This window comes from Pristiophorus japonicus, chromosome 9 (genome assembly GCF_044704955.1).
Source record: "Pristiophorus japonicus isolate sPriJap1 chromosome 9, sPriJap1.hap1, whole genome shotgun sequence".
Lineage (NCBI taxonomy): Eukaryota > Metazoa > Chordata > Chondrichthyes > Pristiophoridae > Pristiophorus > Pristiophorus japonicus.
The window spans coordinates 184,226,504-184,247,243 of NC_091985.1; positions in this window are offsets into that span (position 1 = coordinate 184,226,504).

Genomic DNA, 20,740 nt, shown 5'->3' on the forward strand with positions numbered 1-20,740 from the left:
TGTGAGCCTGACCGTGTGCTAGGCATGACAGGGGCAAAAATAGAGATCTAGGGCAAACAGTTCGCCCATCAGGGTGATACCAAATGTCGTTTTTTAGAAAACAACCCTGGTTTTCCCAAGTTCTTCCTTCCTGCGTGGTAACTTGTTGTTGGGCTGTTTTAAGTTGTTGGATGTCAAGTACCTGTGGAGGGGAGACTGAGACTGCTTGAAGGCAGTCTGCCTGTGCCGAAGCGGCCTGTTTGGCTGCCTCGTCAGCCCTCCTATTTCCTACTGATACTTCATCCTCACCGGTTGTGTGAGCTGCACATTTGATAACGGCTACCTTACTTGGCAACTGAATGGCGTCTAATAGATTAAGCACCATTTGAGAGTGCTTAATATGCTTTCCATCAGAGGTGATAAAGCCTCTGTTTTTCCACAGTTGTCCAAAATCATGGACCACACCGAATGCATATCTAGAATCAGTATAGATATTAGCAGTATGATCTTTAGCTATTATACAAGCTCTAGTGAGGGCAAACAATTCAGCAGCCTGAGCCGAGGTTCTGGGAGGCAGGGCGAATGCTTCAACAGTTTCGTGGGGGTTTACAATAGCATAGCCTGCCAAAAACAAACCATCCGACGGACTATGTGATGATCCATCCGTATAGAGAATAAGATCAGGATTGTCCATGGGTTCTGTGAGCAAATCTGGTCTTGGTAAGGTGGCTACTTCCACCGTTAACAGACAATCATGCTGGTCTGGATCCTCTACTTCTTTAGTAGGAAGAAAGGTGGCTGGGTTCACTACCGGTGCACGTCGAAAGGTATAGTTAGGGTGTGACAGCAGTAATACTTCATAACCTGTTCTTCGAGACGCTGTAAAGTGTTGTGTGGCAGCTGAATTCAAAATTAATAACACAGCATGGGCTGTAATGACAGTACATGGATGATCCAAAACAATAGGTACCGACTTTTCCACCATGACCGCAGTAGCAGCTACAGCACGTAGACATGCTGGCATTCCCCTTACTACTGGAGGCAGCAAAACCGAATAATAAGCAACTGGTCTATTTCCCCCACCATGTTCTTGGGTTAGTACTGCTGTTGCAAATACTGCGGGGCTTTCGGTGTATCCTTGGGGCAACCTGGTCCATGTGTACTGCTGCTTCTTGTGGGTGAAAGCAAACAGATACTGACTTTCTTGATTTAACGGGAGAGAGTAAAAAGCTGAACATATGTCTATTACAGTAAAAACAGTTGCTGTTGGTGGTATAGCAGATAGTATAATGTTGGTGTCCGGTACCACAGGGGTGATAGGACTACTATCTTATTAATAGCTCTCAGATCTTGCACAAATCTCCATTCATTCGGCCTATTAACCTTTGGTATGGGCAGTATCGGAGTGTTACACGGGCTCTGTGTCTATTCTAAAACTCCTTGTTCCAACAATGCAGAAATAACTGGCTCTATCCCATTTTCTGCCTCTGGAGGCAGTCTGTACTGCCTAATGCTTGGTAACACGGCGTTCTTTATCAATTGTACCCGATGGGGTACTGCAGAATGTACTTGCCCAACATGATTCTTATGCTTTGCCCAAAGTTCAGAAGATACTTGATTCAATGCCATTGGCAGCTTAGGGCTTGGTTGTTCCGGGGGTTGCTGTTTTTCAAAAGTGGAGGCATGATTTTTACCTTTCCACTGGAGAATCCCCCTGTTGTGGGTGATAAAGTCTATCTGAACATTTTGCAATTTTATTACTGCCCAAGGTTGATAAGCCGTGTTGCTGTTTTTCTCTTTCTATTCCTACAATCATCGGACCCATATCTTTAGGTTTCGCTGGCGGTTTTACAGCCAATGTCAGATGGGGTGTCGAGTTCGCTTCTCTAAACCACTGTTGCTGTAAGGGTGTCAAATCCATGGCTACCCCCAATCCTTCTGGTCCAAAATAAATGCGGGGCATAGCTTCTACTATTTCTTCTCTATTTAAAAAGGATTGTACCAAACACTGGTAAGTTTCAGCTTTTTGACGAGTGTACCAGGCTGTACAGTGAAGCTGAACTGCCTCAAAGCTTGTCAAAATTATATACATCAATTCTTCAGTATTAGAGTCAAATTTAGCTTTTCAGTTTTGTATAACTTCATGTATCAAGGGGGAATAGAATATGCCAATCAATTGCCAACAATAGAGGGCAGCCTTTTCTTTGTTATCCTCCCTTTTCTCTTTTTTAATCCCATTAAAGAACTGATGAATATTATTTGGAGGGAGCTCCATGTACATTCCTTCCTTTGTGCAATAAATTGTGGCTCCTAGTTTGCACAAAGTCTGTCTTCCCAATAAAGGGAGCGGTGTTGTTTTAGAGTCTATCAAAGTCTCATCATTAACTGGTTGTCCTTCAATTATCAATTTGGTAGGTTCAGATAAAAATTCTTTCATGGGGATACCGGCCACACCCATACTTAAGACGGTGGTGTTGCTTACAGGTAATCCCACAGAGGATGGTACAGAAGACATAGTAGCACCAGTATCCACCAGGAACTTTACATAAGTGTCTCCTACTTTTACTACTGCCAGAGGGTTTTCTTCTATGTCTGCCGATAAGCGGAGGGCTGCCGCCTGTACCACTAAGCCTCAGGGGCATCCCTATGCTGATTATTCTGTGCCTGTCCTCGTCCCTTTTGCTGATTTACTGACCTGTTTTAGCCATATTTTCCTTATAGGTAAATAGTCCCTCTCTATCCATGTTAGCCAGTACTGTAACTGTCTCTTTCCAACTTTTTCCTTGCCAGTCCAAAACCCTTATTTTGTATGTTCTTGCTTGTTGTGGCAACATACAATTTAACAAGGTTTGCACTGCCAAAGGTTCATTTTGATCCATTGGTATTCCTGCATGCTCGTCCCAACTATTTTTCCATCTGCCTGCAAAATCTATTCTTCTGCTTTCTGCAAGCAGCGGGTGACTTCCCCTATATCTCCATGCTTTTTAGCTCCCTTTAATAAATGGTACAGGTTTGCTCAAGCCAGTTGTGAAAGGCTACTGACTTCTTAACAGGATTAGGGGCAGCTGATATCATATCCCGAGCTTCTCCCGGTGTCCAGGGCTTTAGGACAGCCGTTGTTCTGATCATTACACGGGGGCTTGTGTCGTGGGGGTAGTGGAGGAATCGGCCTGTCTTATCCAGCTGAGCGGCCACTATTTCTATAATCTCCTGCCAATTATCCGGCTTGGTGGTTGGAAGACGGGGGTATAAGCCGACAGGGGAAGCGGTCAAAACCGGGGCACTCGGGGGGCTGTAAGAGGGAGGGGGCTTCTCCTTACCCTCCTCCTCTTTCTTTTTATTTTTAGGGGCTGGTGCCTCTTTGCCACCTCTGTCCATTTTTTAAAACAATTCTCCATATAATCTTTATCCCAACTGGGGTCCCCTGTCCCATTTGTGGTGGTCTGTCTCCATTCCTCAATTAAGGACAATTTAAAACTTCCTCCATATGGCCAATCCCCATCAGACCAACCGTACAAATCGCTACTAAACGTTACCGCGTATCTGTCGTCTCCTGTTTCTTTAATTACAGTGTCCGCCGGCGAGCCGGGCGGTACAATGGGATCTCCTACCTTCTCTCGTTGCTTTACTACCTTACTGATTCTTTTCTCAGTCTTAGGATGTACTTTCATTCTTTCAGTTGAGAGGTCGTCCTTCTTTCCTTTTCTAGGAGCTGGGCGCGAGCGCCCTGCTCGACTAGAGCCGTTTCCCATTCTTCCGGGTGCAACGTCTCGCGATCTTTTCTGAAATGAGAGTTAGGACAATCCTACAAAATATACAATAATTTACAAAGCGCTCACCGGTGTTCTCTTTTCTGCTCAGCTCGGGGTCTCCTTTTGCCGCCTTGTTATTTTAGCTTCTTAGCGGTAGCTACCTTATGCCTCACCCTCTAGGGGATCTCAGCAGCCCGTCCCCCTTTCAGCTAGGACGGCCTAGGCACCTTCCTCCTTTCAGCTAGGAAGGTCCTTAAAATTCCTCTTTTCTCTTTAAAAGTTAAATTTAGTTCTTTTGGATCTCGTTTTTTTTTTTAGAGATCCTGCCGGACTACGCCAGAATCTGTCGAGGAAATATTTAGCTTAAATTAACTCAGGCGGAGACTTTCAGAACTGCACTTCGAGAGAATTTATTTTAAAAAGCAAGATATATCTCGGAGAGCCTGCTTGGACCGTACCAAGGCAAAACTCTGTCGTACAAGCAAATTGCACTTATCTTTATACAGAAATTGAATACAGAAATAGAAAAAGAATCTTATTCATTAGTCCCGCGAGTACAAAGGTTGTCTCGGGAGGTACACACTCTATCTGTCCTTGCATAGTTTCTCTCTGTTCACAGTCTGATAAGCAAAGGCAAAAGGAGACTCCCTTTTAATACCAGATAGTCACCTAATTGCATCTCTAAGTTTCAAGGCTAAAAAGCGTGGCTATTTTTCTAGTCTTATTATTTCTTTAAGCATAGCAAAAAACAGAATTTAACCCTTCCCTCTAAATTAAGCCAGGTGTTCATAGATTCTTTCTTCCACACCTCCCCTCCCTCCTCCTACCTCTCCTCCCCCTCCCCTCCCTCCTTTCTCACCCCCCCTCCCCTCCCTCCCTTCTCACCCCCCCTCCCCTCCCCTCCCTCCCTTCTCACCCCCTCTCCCTTCTCACCCCCCTCCCTTCTCACCCCCCTCCCTTCTCACCCCCTCTCCCTTCTCACACCCCCTCCCCTACCTCCCTTCTCCCCCCCTTCTCACCCCCCCTCCCCTCCCTCCCTTCTCACCCCCCCTCCCCTCCCTCCCTTCTCACCCCCCCTCCCCTCCCTCCCTTCTCACCCCCCATCCCCTCCCTCCCTTCTCACCCCCCCTCCCCTCCCTCCCTTCTCACCCCCCCTCCCTCCCTTCTCACCCCCCCTCCCTCCCTTCTCAACCCCCCTCCCCTCCCTCCCTTCTCACCCCACCTCCCCTCCCTTCCTGCTCACCCCCCCTCTCCTCCCTCCCTTCTCACCCCCACTCACCTCCCTCCCTTCTCACCCTCCCCTCCCTCCCTTCTCACCCTCCCCTCCCTCCCTTCTCACCCTCCCTCCCTTCTCACCCCCCTTCCCCTCCCTCCCTTCTCACCCCCCTTCCCCTCCCTCCCCCCTTCCTCTCCCTCCCTTCTCACTCCCCTTCCCCTCCCTCCCTTCCTTGTAACCCCTCTCCCCCCCCCACCCCCTCTTCCCCCCCACTCCTCCTCCCCCCCCACTCCTCCTCCCCCTCCCCTCCACCACCCCTCCCCATCCTCCCCCTCACGTCCACCCCTCGCTGTCAGAAACACAGACACTGACAGACAGAGAGTGAGAGACACACACAGACAGAGAGATAGAAACACTGACAGAGACACACTGGGGGTGGGGGGAGGGGGGCATCCCAGCACGCTGTTGGAGGGCTCCTGGTGCTGCAGCCGGTAAGTAGAAAATGTTTTATTTATTGATTTAAAAAAAAAATTATTTCTTATTAATTTTTTTTGATTGATTTATTGATGTTTTTATCATTTATTATTGATGATGGCTCTTTATTTGTAAAACTGAAGTGTTTAATGTTTGTAAACTTCCCTTTAAACCCCCTCCCCCTATTCCCTACGCCTGATTTGTAACCTACGCCTGATTTTCTAAAGTGTAGACAAGGTTTTTTCGAGCATACAAAAATCTTCACTTAATCCATTCTAAGTTAGTTTAGAGTAAGTTTTCACCGCCGAAACTTTGAAAACAGGCGTAAGTGGCTGGACACGCCCCCTTTTGAAAAAAAAATTCTGTTCCAAAGTGAAACTGTTCTAACTGACTAGAATTGGAGCAAACTAAATGTCGAGAATTTGAATTTCTAAGATACTCCATTCTACACCAGTTGCTCCAAAAAATCAGGAGCAACTGAGGCCGAAACTTGGGCCCATTGTGTCCAATTCTGGCACTGCATTTTTGAAAGTATGTGGAGGCCTTGGAGAGGGTGCAGAAAAGATTGACAAGATTGATTCCAGGGATGAAGGACTTCAGTTACTTGGATAGACTGGAGAAGCTGAGATTGTTCTCCTTAGAGCAGAGATTAAGAGGAGAATTGATAGATGTTCAAAATCATGAGAGGTCTGGACAGAGTTGATAGAACCTGTTCCCATTGGTGGAAGGTTCAAGAAGCAGATTACACAGATTTAAGGTGATGGGCAGAAGAACCAAGGGCGACATCAGAAAAACCTTTTTTATGCAGCAAGTGGTCAGGATCTGGAATGCACTGCCAGAAAGGGAGGTGGAGGCAAACTCAATCACAGCTTCCAAGAAGGAGAGAAGTTTGTGGGGCTACGGGAAATGGTGGGGGAGTGGGACCAGCTCACCGCTCTTGCATTGAGCCGGCACGGGCTCGATGGGCCAAATAGCCTCCTTCCGTGCTGTGACCACTCTCTGATTGTAAAGGTGATGAAAAAGCTGTGGTCCAGGATGTTCCATCTCCCAGGCACTGGGACCCGGTGAGGAACAGAGACCCTGAAGCCCCGCCCACTGGGGGGTCCCAAGCCCCTCCCACCCAGGCTCAGCCCCGCCCACTGGGAATCCCAAGCTCCTCCCACCTGGGCTCAGCCCCGCCCACTGTGGAGCCCAAGCCCCTCCACCTGGGCTCAGCACCGCACACTGGGGGGGGGGCACAATCCCTGCCCATCCGGGTCAGCCCCGCCTACTGGGGGGGGGCCACAAGCCCCTCCCACCCAGGCTCAGCCCCGCACACTGTGGAGCCCAAGCCCCTCCACCTGGGGTCAGCCCCGCACACTGGGGGGGGGCACAATCCCTGCCCATCCGGGTCAGCCCCGCCTACTGGGGGGGGCCACAAGCCCCTCCCACCCAGGCTCAGCCCCGCCCACTGGGAAGCCCAAGCTCCTCCCACCTGGGCTCAGCCCCGCCCACTGGGGAGCCACAAGCTCCGTCCCTCACACACTCGAATTGTTAAGAGTTTCGATGCGGGACTCAGTGAGGGCTTTTGTCAACTGGTGTTCCAGGCTGAGAGAAAAGGGGAGCAGCATTTGCAGAGCAAAGTCCCAGTCCACATCACACCCAGGTCTGACACAGTCACTGCATTCATCAGGGCCCCAATATCATCGGGCTCTGAGTGTGGAAGGGCAAAGGTTTATCTGTTCTGTGTGTGGGCAAAGATTTCAAACATCAGTGTGACTGGAAAAGCACCGACCCGAGTGAGAGTATTCCAGTGCACCGACTGGAAAGGGCTTTAACCAGTTACACAACCTGAAAAAACATCGCACCATTCACAGCGGGGAGAAACCGTACACGTGTTGTGTGCGTGAACGAGGCTTCAACTGATCGTCCAACCATGAAGAGACATAAGGACACACACCATGTAGAAACTGTGGAAATGTGGGGACTGTGGGAAGGGATTCAATTCCCCCTCCCAGCTGGAAACTCATCAACACAGTCACACCGGGGAGGCCGTTCAGTTGCTCTTGCTGTCTGAAGACTTTCAAAGAATCATCAAACCTACTGAAACACCAGCAAATATTCAATGACGAGGTATCATTTAGGTGCTGTCACTGTGCAAAGACATTTACTCACTCGTCCAACCTACTGAAACACCAGTGAGTTCACATCCGGTAAAGGTTGTTCACCTGCTCCGTATGTGGGAAGGGAGTCACTCGCTCATCTAAACTGCTGACCCACAAGTGAGTTCACACTGGGAAGAGGCCATTCTCCTGCTGTGTGTGTGGGATGAGATTCACTCCGTCATGCAACCTCCGGACACACCAGCTTGTTCACACTGATAATAGATCTTTGAAACGTTCTGATAGTGAGAAGAGCTTTAAAAGCACAAAGGTTCTGCTGACACACCAGTGAATTCACACTGGGGAGATGCTGTTTACCTTCCCCGAGTGTGCAAAGGGATTCACTCATTTATCCAACCTGCTGAGGCACCAGCAAGTTCACAAGTGAGTACAGGGATTGGATTCTGCTGTTAATCATATCCAGGACTGAACCATGTTCATTCGGGCAGTTGGGGTTTGGTAAAACTGATGTTAGTAACCCCTATAACTGGGCTGGAGTTTAATCTGTATCAATGTCCAATAAATCAGGTGTGTGTCCCACACCCAGTGTGTCAGGTCCTTGATGTCTCGACAATAAGCCAAGCTGATTAAGCACTTGTTAAAAATTGTGTGGAATACATCTGAGAACTGAGTTCTCACAACTTTTTTAAAGATGGATCTACAAGATGTCTAAGTCTGACAGGAAATACATTTCTATTATATCACAGGTCCAGTCCAACTATCCAGGGCAGTGAGTCCCTGTAATATTGTTTTTTAACCTATGGGGAATATTCTGATAATCTGTTATTGTCACAGGGCAAAGCAGTATTTTTAGTTTAACATCAATTTAATCAAACTCAATGGGCAATCGATCTTCAAAGGGACAGTGTCAGCAGTTCTGAAGCTCATTTCTCTCTGTGAGCGAGTCAGAATGAGGAGCTGTAAAAACAGCCGATGTTTCACAAAGGGAGACCTCACCAGACCAAAGGACATTGGTGGTGTTTAACGGGCTGCTTGTGTCACTGGGCTACAGGAGGCCATTTGTGACAGAAGGAAAGCTTGTCACAGCAAACAGTTTACCGGCCTGTCCAGGGCCCACTCTGACCCCACCTTCTCTCTCTCACTATTGGTTGTGCTGCAGTAATTGCTCCTCTGACCTTTCCTCTCTTGTCCCTCCTACACGCCTAATACACGGCCCGACACAATCTCCCTCCCCCTACATCCTCACTGTGCTGGAACCCACACCAGTCCCCCCATCTGCTCCTTGTTCTCTCCCTGGATCCTGAAACTACAGAACTCAGTCTGCCCCTCCTGTAGTCTACAGGCTCTAAAACTGAAGCTTGGTGGCCCTCAGTCCCTACTCCTTCATTTACCTCCCCCTCTCTTCTCCTCTTTCCCCCTGGGTTGTGTTCCACACTCTGGGCCTTGGGCATTCCCCGGGGATTCTCAGTATGAACAGGGGGATGTGTGTTGAGACAGGATATCCCAGCTCTCCACCTTTAAAGGGACAAGGAGAGCACCCGCTGGGCTGAATGGCCCTGCTTTATGACATCACTGCAGTGCTTAGCAACCACTCTCCCTGGGCCCTGCTCATTATGGGCTGGGTTGAGCTCAGTGCTGTTACAGGAAGGGAAACAGGAGCAGGATTCGGCCTGTGAGGAGCCCAGGATTAATGGGGAGAGGTACAGGATCAATTTATACCTTATTGAGTGAGAAAGGTCAGTGTCCCGGACACTCCCTGTCCCTCAGTATTTGTATCGGGGAGCGACCGATGAGTTCACTCTGTATCTAACCCATGCTGTGCCTGACTGGAGAGTGGTTGATGCTGGCACGAGGTGCTCAGCTCAATGAACACAACATTTAACCCAAAGATGATCAGATAAACCCATCAGCTTCTCCCCTGGGCACAGGTCCTGAAGGACAGGGAGTGTCTCTAATAATTTGGCTGGTGTTCTTAATCAAATTTAAACACCTCACTCATGACTTTTAAAAATTCCTTCATGCGATGTGGGCGTCGCCTCTCACCTCTCATTCTTCTAAATGCTCGAGAATATAGGCCTGGTCTGCTCAATCTCTCATAGGACAATCCCCCCATCCCAGAAATCAGTCTGGTGAACCTTTGTTGCACTCCCTCTGATATGTTTGTAATAAACTGAATACTGAATACTGTGTACAATGAGCAAGTGTGACCTCAGCTCCTTTAAGCTGGGATCTCTTGGGACTCCAACAGGTAGGCCCTCTGGTGGTAGTGCAATACAGGTTACAAGGGGTTAAATACATAACATCACTCCCCCGTGAAGTCAATAGTACACTTATTTACAAGGTGAGATGATTTGGGGCTTTTCACCCCCTTTTCGATTGTCTCGGTACAAATGCGGATGTGAATGAGGTGGTGAGTTCTTCACTGGGCTGCTGGGGATGGTGAGTTCGGCTTCGTGGTCAACCATAATGTCAGTTGCCACTTGTGTGTGTGTTGGAGGGTCAAAATTGGTGGTGTCTTCTTCGGGTTGTTCATGGCTGTTGGTGAACTATAATTTGATTTGGTCCAAATGTTTTCTGCATGTTAGTCCATTGGCCAGTTTGACCTGGAACACCCTACTCCCCTCCTTGGCTATGACCATGCTAACGAGCCATCTGGGACCCTGTCCATAATTGAATACAAACACAGGATCATTGATCTCAATATCGCATGCCAAATTTGCGCGGTCATGGTACACACTTTGTTGATGCCGCCTGCTCTCTACGTGACCATAGAGATCAGGGTGGACAAGAGAGAGCCTTGTTTTGAGCACACTTTTCATGAGCAGTTTGGCTGGGGGAAACGCCGGTGAGTGAGTGGGGGGTCTGGTGCGGTAGCTGAGCAGCACTCGGGATAGGCGGAACTGCAGGGAGCCTTTCGACACGCGTTTCAGGCTTTGCTTGATGGTCTGAACTGCCCACTCTGCCTGGCCATTGGATGCGGGCTTCAATGGGGGCAGATGTGATGTGCTTGATCCCATTGCGGGTCATGAACTCCTTGAATTCAGAACTGGTGAAACACGATCCATTGTCGCTGACTAGGACATCAGGCAAGCTGGGCATGGCAAACATGGCTCGTAGGCTTTCAATAGTGGCCGTGGACGTGCTTACAGACATTATTGCATATTCAATCCATTTTGAGTAAGCGTCCACGACAACCAAAAACATTTCGCCTAGAAATGGGCCTGTATAGTCCACGTGGATCCTCAACCACGGTTTGGAGGGTCACGACCACAAACTTAGCGCTGCCTCTCCTGGTGCATTGCTCAGGTGCGAGCAAGTGTTGCAATGGTGCACGCATGATTCTAAATCTGAGTCGATGCTGGGCCACCACACATGGGATCTGGCTATGGCTTTCATCATTACAATGCCTGGGTGTGTGCTGTGCAGTTCACAAATGAACATATCACTGCCTTTCTTGGGCAAGACCACGCAATTACCCCACAACAGACAGTCTGCGTGCAGGGACATTTTGTCTTTGTGCCTGTGGAATGGCTTAATCGCCTCCTGCATCTCCGCTGGGCGCTGGACCAGCTTCCATGGAGGACACAGTTTTTTTTTTACCAAAACCAGTAAAGGATCGTGGCTGGTCCAGGTCCTGACCCGGCGGGCTGTAATGGGGGATTTTTCGTTTTCGAATGCATCCATTACCGTGAGCAAGTCCGCTGGCTGTGCCATTTCCACCGGTGGTGGGCAATGACAGCCGACTGAGAGTATCAGCGCAGTTCTGTGTGCCCAGTCTGTGGCGGATTACTTAGTTGTATGCTGACAGCATGAGCGCCCATCTTTGGATGCGGGCAGAGGCATTGGTGATAATCCCTTTGCTCTCAGAGAACAGTGATATGAGCAGCTTGTGGTCAGTTTCAAGTTCAAACTTGAAGCCAAATAAGTCCTGGTCCATTTTCTTTACCCAGTAAGCGCACGCCAGAGCCTCTTTTTCAATCATGCTGTAGGCCCTTTCGGCCTTGGAAAACCTCCTGGACGCATAAGTGACTGGTTGCAAAATCCCCGATTTGTTAGTCTGTTGTAACACACACACGACCCCGTATGATGACACATCTCAAGCTAGCACTAATCTTTTACAAGGGTTATACAGGACAAGCAGTTTGTTTGAACACAACAGATTTCTGGCTTTCGTAAAGGCAGCCTCTTGTGAATTCTCCCATACCCAGTCATCTCCCTTGCGCAGTAGCACATGTAGGGGTTCTAGCAGGGTGCTTAACCCAGGTAGGAAATTACTGAAATAGTTAAGGAGTCCCAGGAACGATCGCAGCTCCATCACATTCTATGATCTCGGCACATTCTTGATGGCCTCTGTCTTGGCGTCGGTGGGTCTGATGCCGTCTGCTGCGATTCTTCTTCCCAGGAACTCAACCTCCTGCGCCAGGAAAATATATCGAGCGTTTCAACCTGAGCCCCAATTGACTAAGAACCTCTTCCAGATTCTTCAACTGCTTGATGGTGTCCTGACCTGTAACCAGTATATCGTCCTGGAAAACCACAGTGTGAGGAACTGATTTTAGCAGGCTCTCCATGTTCCATTGGAAGATTGCCGCGGCCGACCGAATCCTGAATGGGCATCTGTTATAGATGAACAGACCTTTGTGCGTGTTGATGCAGTTGAGGCCTTTCGAAGCCTTCTCCAGCTCTTGTGTCATGTAGGCCGAGGTCAGGTCCAGCTTGGTGAATGTCTTTCCTCCAGCCAGAGTCACAAATAGGTTGGATGCATTGGGTAGCGGGTACTGGTCCTGTAGTGAAAACCGATTAGTCGTTACTTAGTAGTCCCCACAAATTCTGACCGTGCTGTTCTCTTTAAGTACTGGGACAATCGGATTAGCCCACTCATTGAATTCCACCAGCGCGATGATGCCTTCTCGCTGCAGCCTGTCCAGCTCAATTTCCACTTTCTCATGCATCATATATGGTACCGCCCGTGCCTTGTGGTGGATGGGTCACGTACCGGGAACGAAATGGATTTGCACTTTCACCCCTGAGAAGCTTCCAATGCCTGGCTCAAACAACGATGGGAACCCAGCTCAAAACCTGGGCACATGACGCGTCGTTGACGGACGAAAGCGGTCGGATGTCATCCCAGTTCCAGCGGATTTTTCCCAGCCAGCTTCTGCCAAACATTGTGGGGCCATCCCCTGGCACAATCCACAGTGGGTGTTTGTGTTCTGCTCCATCATAGGAGAATTTGACTTCTGCACTGCCAATTACAGGGATTATTTGCTTGGTGTAAGTCCTTAGTTTGGTGTGAATGGGGCTGAGCTTGGGTCTGTGTGCTTTTTTGCCCCACAGCCTGTCGAAGGCGTTTTTACTCATTATGGACTGACTCGCACCCGTGTCCAGTTCCATAGATACTGGAATTCCGTTCAGTTCAACTTTCAACATTATTGGTGGATATTTCGAGGTGAATGTGTGCACCCCGTACACTTCTGCCTCCTCGGTACGAGTCTCAAATTCAGCCTGATCCACAGCGGATCAATCTTCCTCTGCAATGTGGTGGTTTGCAGGATTTGCAGTTCGCCTGCACATTCACTGGAGGTGCCCCATTGTTCTGCAACCATTGCATGCATAGTATTTGAAGTGCCATTGATGGGGCCGATAATCATCTCCACAGCGCCAACAAGGTGTTAGCTGCCTCGCATTAACCATTGATGGTGGACTCTGGGTCATCTGAGGTCGGGCAACAGCAGCCGGTGTGTACGTTCTGCCATGTATATTTCTGCTCGAAAACGATATTATTTTGTGCACAGTACTGGTCGAAACGTCTTTACTCTGTGAAATCTGTTTGGTGTTGTTGCTGGTAGACATAAGTGCCTGGGCTATCGTTATGGCTTTACTTAGATTCGGAGTTTCATCAGAGGGAGGGGGTGAGGGGGAGGAGGGGGAGAGAGAGGGGAGAGGGGGAGGGAGGAGGGGAAGGGGTATAGGGTGAGGATGGAGGGTTAGGAGGGGGAGCGGGAGAGGGAGGGGGTGAGAGGGGAGGGGGAGAGGGAAGTAGGGTGAGCGGGGGTGAGGTGCTGAGAGTGTGGGAGGGAGAGAGAGAGGGAGGTGGATGGGAGACGGGGAGAGGGAAGGGGAAGGGAGAGGGGGAGGGTGAGAGAGGGGGGAGAGCAAGAGAGTATATCTTGCACTCTCTCTCAGTCTCTCTCCTTCTCTGTCTCTCCCTCTCTGTCCCTCCCTCTCTGTCCCTCCCTCGCTGTCATAAGAACATAAGAAATAGGAACAGGAGTAGGCCATACGGTCCCTTGAGCCTGCTCCTCCATCCAATACGATCTCCCCCTCTCCCCCTCCCCCTCTCAACACCTCCCCCTCTCAACCCCCTCCCCCTCTCACCCCCTGCCTCTCCCCCTCCGATCTTGCCTGATCCGATCATGGACTCAGCTCCACTTCCCCACTCGCTCGCCATAACCCCTTATTCCCTTATCGTTTAAGAAACTATCTATTTCTGTCTTAAATTTATTCAATGTCCCAGCTTCCACAGCTCTCCAAAGCAGCGAATTCCACAGATTTACAACCCTCTGAGAAAAGAAATTTCTCCTCATCTGTTTTGAATAGGTGACCTCTTAATCTAGGATCATGCCCTCTAGTTCTAGTCTCCCCCATCAGTGGAAACATTCTCTCTGCATCCAGCTTGTCAAACCCCCTCATAATCTTATACGTTTTGATAAGATCACCTGAATTCCAATGAGTAGGGGCCCAACCTACTCAACCTTTCCTCATAAGCCAACCCCCTCATCTCCGGAATCAACCTAGTGAGCCTTCTCTGAACTGCCTCCAAAGCAAATATATCCTTTCGTAGGTATGGAAACCAAAACTGCACGCAGTATTCTAGGTGTGGCCTCACCAATACCCATATAACTGTAGCAAGACGTCCCCAACCGGACCCATATGATTTCCTGGGAGAGGCAAAAACCAGATAAAAACCCAGGCCAATTTAGAGAGAAAAAATCTGGGAAAATTCCTCGCAGACCCCCATCCAGGTGATCGAAAATAGTCCAGGAGATCACCCTGGCCGTATTCTATTCCCTGCAGCACTTACCATTATATCTGCTCCGTCCACCAAAAGGTCACCCAGTCTAATCCCAGTTACCAGCTCTAGCTCTGTAACCATGCAGGTTACGGCACTTTAAGTGCCCATCCATCCATCTCTTAAAAGTAGTGAGGGTTTCTGCATCCACCACTCTTCCAGGCAGCGAGTTCCAGTTCCCCACAACTCTCTGCGTAAAGAACCCCCACCCCCACAAATCCCCTCTAAACCTTCCACCAACCACCTTAAAACTATGCCCCCTTGCAATAGGCCCCTCCACCAATGGAAATAGACCCTTATTATCCATTATGTCCAGGCCCCTCAATATTTTGTACACCTCAATGAGATCTCTCAACCTCCTCTGTTCCAATGAGAACAAACCCAGCCTATCCAATCTGTCCTCATAACTAAGATTCTCCATTCCAGACAGCATCCCAGTAAGTCTCCTCTGCATCCTCTCTAGTGCAATGACGTCCTTCGATAATACGTCGACCAGAACTGCATGCAACACTCGAGCTGTGGCCGAACCAAAGTATCATACAATTTAAGCATAACCTCCCTGCTCTTATATTCGATGCCTCAGCCAATAAAGGCAAGCATTCCATATGCCTTCTTAACCACCTTATTCACCTGGCCTGCTACTTTCAGGGAATCTGTGGACCAATGGTGGAGCAGTTGGAGGCGTGGCCTAATCAGTTGGAGCTGTGCTGCTGAGAGAGAAGGAACTCCCTGCTGAAGCTCCTGTCTGGAAAGCCTTGAGTGAGCCCTGAGACCAGCCCAGGAAGAGGAGGAGAGGGCTGGCTTACTACACATTCAACGTCCAGAGGGAGAGGAGGAGAGCAGAAAATGTATCACTTATTACAACTACAGAGAGTTGGAGAGAGGGGGAAAAGAGCAACAACCTGTGTGGAAGGAGGGAGATTCTACAACATTCTACAGGTGGGTGTTGGTGCATTCCCCGAAAGACATTGTTTTAATGGTGGGGGGAGAAAGATAGATTTTCTTCGAGGCCCGGAACATCGCGGGGTGTGTGTGTGGAAGTGTGTGTGGGGGTCTTGCTTACAGCTAGGCCCCACACACCACTGAAGCACCCCTCCCCCATTGCCTAGCCTGGGATAGTTGGAGCTGCCTGGCTGAAGATTTACTAATCACCCTATTAAACATCGTTGGGAGTGTGTGCCTGGGTGGCTCCAGCTGTCCCAGGTGAAGACATCTTTTCCCCCCCAACCGAAGACCATTCTACAAAGACTGTGTTTTTTGCCATGTGGGGAGTGCACCCCAAGAAACACCCACCCATCGCTGTGAGGGGAGACCTGCCCTCGCAGCTTCCCTCTTTCCCACCCCCCACCCTCTTTCTCTCTCTCTCTGTCTCTCCCCTCTCTCTCTGAGAGCCCTTTCCTCCTAATTGTAAAAAACAATTAAGACAACTGAGCAGAGGGAGCAAGGCCCCTCCCCATTCATTAACTAGGGGAGAGGTGTGCCCCATTAAGAGCTCCCTCTGCTCAAAACACCAACGAGGCCAATTAAAGACCATTAAGGCCTGTGACATTGGGGTGGGTGTAGCCCTTAAAGGGGCCCTGTGATGGCGACCCCATCCACGCCAGTGGCAGGGCCAGCAAGGATATATGTGCAGGCGGCGTCCACATCCACGGCACCTCCTGTGCCTCCTGCTGCCCTGCCACCATTCAGACTGATAACAAAAAAACACGGGGTCAAGAGCTACACTCACCCCACAATAAACATCGAGGAGTGCGTGCGGGCGATGGCTGGGGTAGTTGGCCCCTCGGCCATTGTCGCAGCCTCCAAGATGTCTGCGAAGGCTGTATTCTTCCTGGGGTCGGAGCGGGCGGTGTCCCTGGCCCTTGAAAAGGGGCTCAAGGTGGGCGGGATGTTCCTGCCGGTGGACCCTCTCGAGGCCACCGTGCAGAGGGTCATCATTTCAAACGTCCTGCCCTTTGTTCCCGCTGAGCTCCTCCTCCCTCACCTACAACAACTGGGGGAGGTAAGGTCAGGGATCAACCCCATACCGCTCGGCCTCAGGGAGAACAGCCTGCGCCATGTGTTCTCCTTCCGCCGCCAGCTCTTTGTCCGGCTGGCGCGGGAGGACATGACGGAAGGGCACTTTAATGTGGTGCACGAGGGGACTGCCTACCGCGTCTTTTGGACGTCGGACGGCGTGCGTTGCCATGCCTGCAGGGAGGTGGGGCACGTTCGCAAGAACTGCCCCGCCTCCAAGGCCGCCAAACCACCGAAGGCGGCCAAGGCTGGCATCGCCGCCACCCCTCCCCCTAGTAGCGTCTGCGTGCCAGGAGCCGGAGGTGCGTGGCCATCGTCGGGGGCCTTTGTTTTCACGGCCTCCGGCGGGGGGGAGGGAGAACGTCTGATCAGAAAGAAGGTGCGGAGGAAGGCGAAACATCTTGAAGCGGGTCCCCTCAGTGCGCCAGAATGTTTGACCACCGCGCTCAGCCCAACCCCGTCACCGGCGAGCGCGGGGTGCCCTGAGCCCATGCCTTGCCCTTGACCAATATCACAGAGGGGCTCGGCCGCGGGCAAGATAAGAAAAAGGGGGGGGCGGAGCGGGAGGCCTCGGCAGACATGGAGGTCTCCCTGCCTCCGCGCACCCCCAGGAACAAAAGGAGGCACCACTCCAATGAGGCGGAGGGGGAACAACATCCCTCCGTGGAGGAGTCGGTGCCTGCCGCGTGTCCCGTGTCCCCCACCAGCGCCCCAAACTGCGCCGTAGACGGGAGGAATCTGTCCCCAGGGAGGGAGGGGCAGTCGAGGCTGCCCAGCCTCTGCCTCCCGGGGATGGCGTGGAGTATCTGCCTGTCGTGGGGGGCATGGGGCCAGCAGAGGAATACGATGCCGCCGGGTCGAGCGTCCCGGGGACTGAGGCGGGCGGGGCCGAAAAGACCGAACCTGAGCCCGCCCAACCAATATCCAACTTCCCCCGGGACTTGCTCGACTCTGCAAAAATACACAGTATTAACAATTTTAATGAATCTGTTCACGCTGGGCCGGGGGGTGGCGGCGGGGAGGGAGAAGAACTTTGGAGCTGAGGTACTTGGAGGACCTGGAACATTACTTTGACCAGGTCTCTCCGTGTTCCGCGGTTCCTGGGGCGGAGGGGGAACCCCTTCCGCTGTCACTTCCTGACCCAGCACCGCTTTTAAAAGAGCCCAGTGCGGACTCCTCTGTCGATGATCCTGGGGGTGGGATCGGGGCAGAGCCAGGGCCGGATGGAGCGGCCGGGCCGTTGGCCATACCTCGTGCGGTCGACTGGCCGGCTGCTGGCAGCGACCTCCCGGAGGGGGACGGGGACTCGGTGGGGGACGAGGGAGAAGATCTCGAGTCCATCGCCAGTGAGGCGGTGGATCTCCTCGTGCCCGCTGCTGAGTCCCCCCTCATTCCCGTAGAGGAACTCCGGAACTTTTTGGTCCAGAGCCAGTGTCGCCGCAACCGAGCCCATCTGGCCCTGGAAAGATGGTCCGAGCCGGGGCTGCTCGTCGCGTCCGTCCGCGCCGCTGCTAAATCCATGGCCGCGGGCGGGCCCTTATCAAAGGCACAAGGCTCAAAGGGTTCCTCGCTGGGCTACTGAAAGAGTGGAGGTCAACAAACGACTCCACTCCCCCACCACAATAGGTTAGGTAGAGGTTGCACTATGCTTTTGTCATGAAGATAACCATAGCCAGCCTCAACATCAACGGCGGCAGAGAGGCAGACCATAGATTTAACAATTTTTCGCTCCTGCGAGAGGGGAAATATGCGGAGTGCTTCCTGCAAGAAACCCACACCGTTGCGGGAGATGAAGCCACCTGGCTTCTGGAATGGCAAGGAGAGGTCCGCATGAGCCACCTCACTACCACTTCTTGTGGGGTGGCCATCTTGTTGGCACCACATTTTCAGCCGGAGATCTTGGGGGTCAACGAGCCCGTGCCAGGTCGCTTGCTGCACGTCACAGTTCACCTGGGGGACGTGCCGCTCTATCTCATGAACGTGTACGCCCCTCAGCCCGGACCGTAGCAGATGCACTTCTTCGAAGAGCTTTCCGCTCTTCTTGGCTCGGTCGATGTTGGCAACTGCATTGTCCTCGGGGGTGCTCCTCTGCCGACGATCCTGGGGGTGGTATCGGGGCAGAGCCAGGGCCGAATGGAGCGGCCGGGCCATTTGCAATACCTCGTGCGGTCGACGGGCCGGCTGCTGGCGGCGACCTCCCGGAGGGGGACGGGGACTCGGTGGGGGACGAGGGAGAAGATCTCGAGTCCATCGCCAGTGAGGTGGTGGATCTCCTCGTGCCCGCCGCTGAGTCCCCCCGCATTCCCGTAGAGGAACTCCGGGACTTTTTGGTCCAGAGCCAGGGTCGCCGCAACCGAGCCCATCTGGCCCTGGAAAGATGGTCCGAGCCGGGGCTGCTCATCGCGTCCGTCCGCGCCGCCACTAAAACCATGGCCGCGGACGGGCCCTTATCAAAGGCGCAAGGCCTTGAGCTGCGCCGGCTCAAAGGGTTCCTCGTTGGGCTACTGAAGGAGTGGAGGTCAACAAACGACTCCACTCCCCCACCACAATAGGTTAGGTAGAGGTTGCACTATGCTTTTGTCATGAAGATAACCATAGCCAGCCTCAACATCAACGGCAGCAGAGAGGCACACCGTAGATTTAACAATTTTTCGCTCTTGCGGGAGGGGAAATATGCGGTGTACTTCCTGCAAGAAACCCACACCGTTCCGGGAGACGAAGCCACGTGGCTCCTGGAATGGCAAGGAGAGGTCCGCATGAGCCACCTCACTACCACTTCTTGTGGGGTGGCCATTTTGTTGGCCCCGCATTTTCAGCCGGAGATCTTGGGGGTCGAGGAGCCCATGCCAGGCCGCTTGCTGCACGTCATGGTTCGCCTGGGGGACGTGCCGCTGCATCTCATGAACGTGTACGCCCCTCAGCCCGGCCCGCAGCAAACACGCTTCTTCGAAGAAGTGTCCGCTCTTCTTGGCTCCGTTGACGTCGGCGACTGCATTGTCCTCGGGGGGGATTTTAACTGCACCCTCGAGGCGAGGGACCGCTCCGGTGCCCTGCAGAGCATGACGGCGATGGAGAAGTGTGGGACCTGGTCGGGTCCTTTGACATGGTGGACGTCTGGCGAAATCTCCATCCCGACTCCAGCACCTTTACTTGGGTGAGGCCTGGAGTAGGATGGTCCAGAGTCGACCGCCTTTACGTGTCTCGGGCGTATGTTTCCTATGTCCCGGCGGCCTCCATGCGGCCGGTGCCGTGTTCGGACCATCACCTGGTGTGGGCGGAGCTCGCTTCGCTCTGCGCGAGGACGGGGTCCACGTACTGGCATTTTAACAACCAGCTGCTGGAGGACGTGCGGTTCCAGGACTCGTTCCATCGTTTCTGGGCCGACTGGAGAAGGAAGCAGGGGGGCTTCCCCTCCTTGAGGCTATGGTGGGACGTGGGCAAGGCTCACATCCGTGTCTTCTGTCAAGAGTACGCGAGGGCATCGACCACAAGGCGGGCGGCCAGGGTCGGGCGCCTAGAAAAAGAGGTGCTCGACCTGGAGTCCCGTCTCAGTCAAGTCGTCTTGGACGCGGCCCTGCGGATGGTGTACGAAGTGAAGCAGGCCGCGCTGAAGGACCTGCAGCTCGTCGGGTCCCGAGGCGCGTTTGTGAGGTCGTGGATCCGGTTCCTGTGGGATCTAGACCGCGGTTCCCCCTTCTTCTACTCGCTGAAAAAAAGACAGAATGTCCATAAGCAGCTCTTGACGCTGCTGGCCGATGACGGCTCTCTCGTCTCGGATCTGGAGGGCGTCAACAACAGGGCCCGTGAATATTATGGGGCTCTGTTCTCTCCGGAGCTGTCCAGTGAGGAAGTGCGTAGAGTTTTGTGGGAGGACCTGCTGAAGGTCGGCCCGGAGGGCGCCGAAAATCTGGAAGCTCCGCTAAGCCTGGCGGAGCTGACCGGCGCTCTCGCCCGGCTTTTGAGGGGAAAAGCCCCGGGGCTGGACGGGCTGACCGTGGAGTTCCACAGGGCGTTCTGGGACGTCCTGGGGAGCGACTACGTGCGGGTCCTGGGGGAAAGTCTGGCGACCGGGGAGATGCCCCTCTCTTGGCGCAGGGCAGTCATCGTCCTGCTGCCTAAGAAGGGCGAT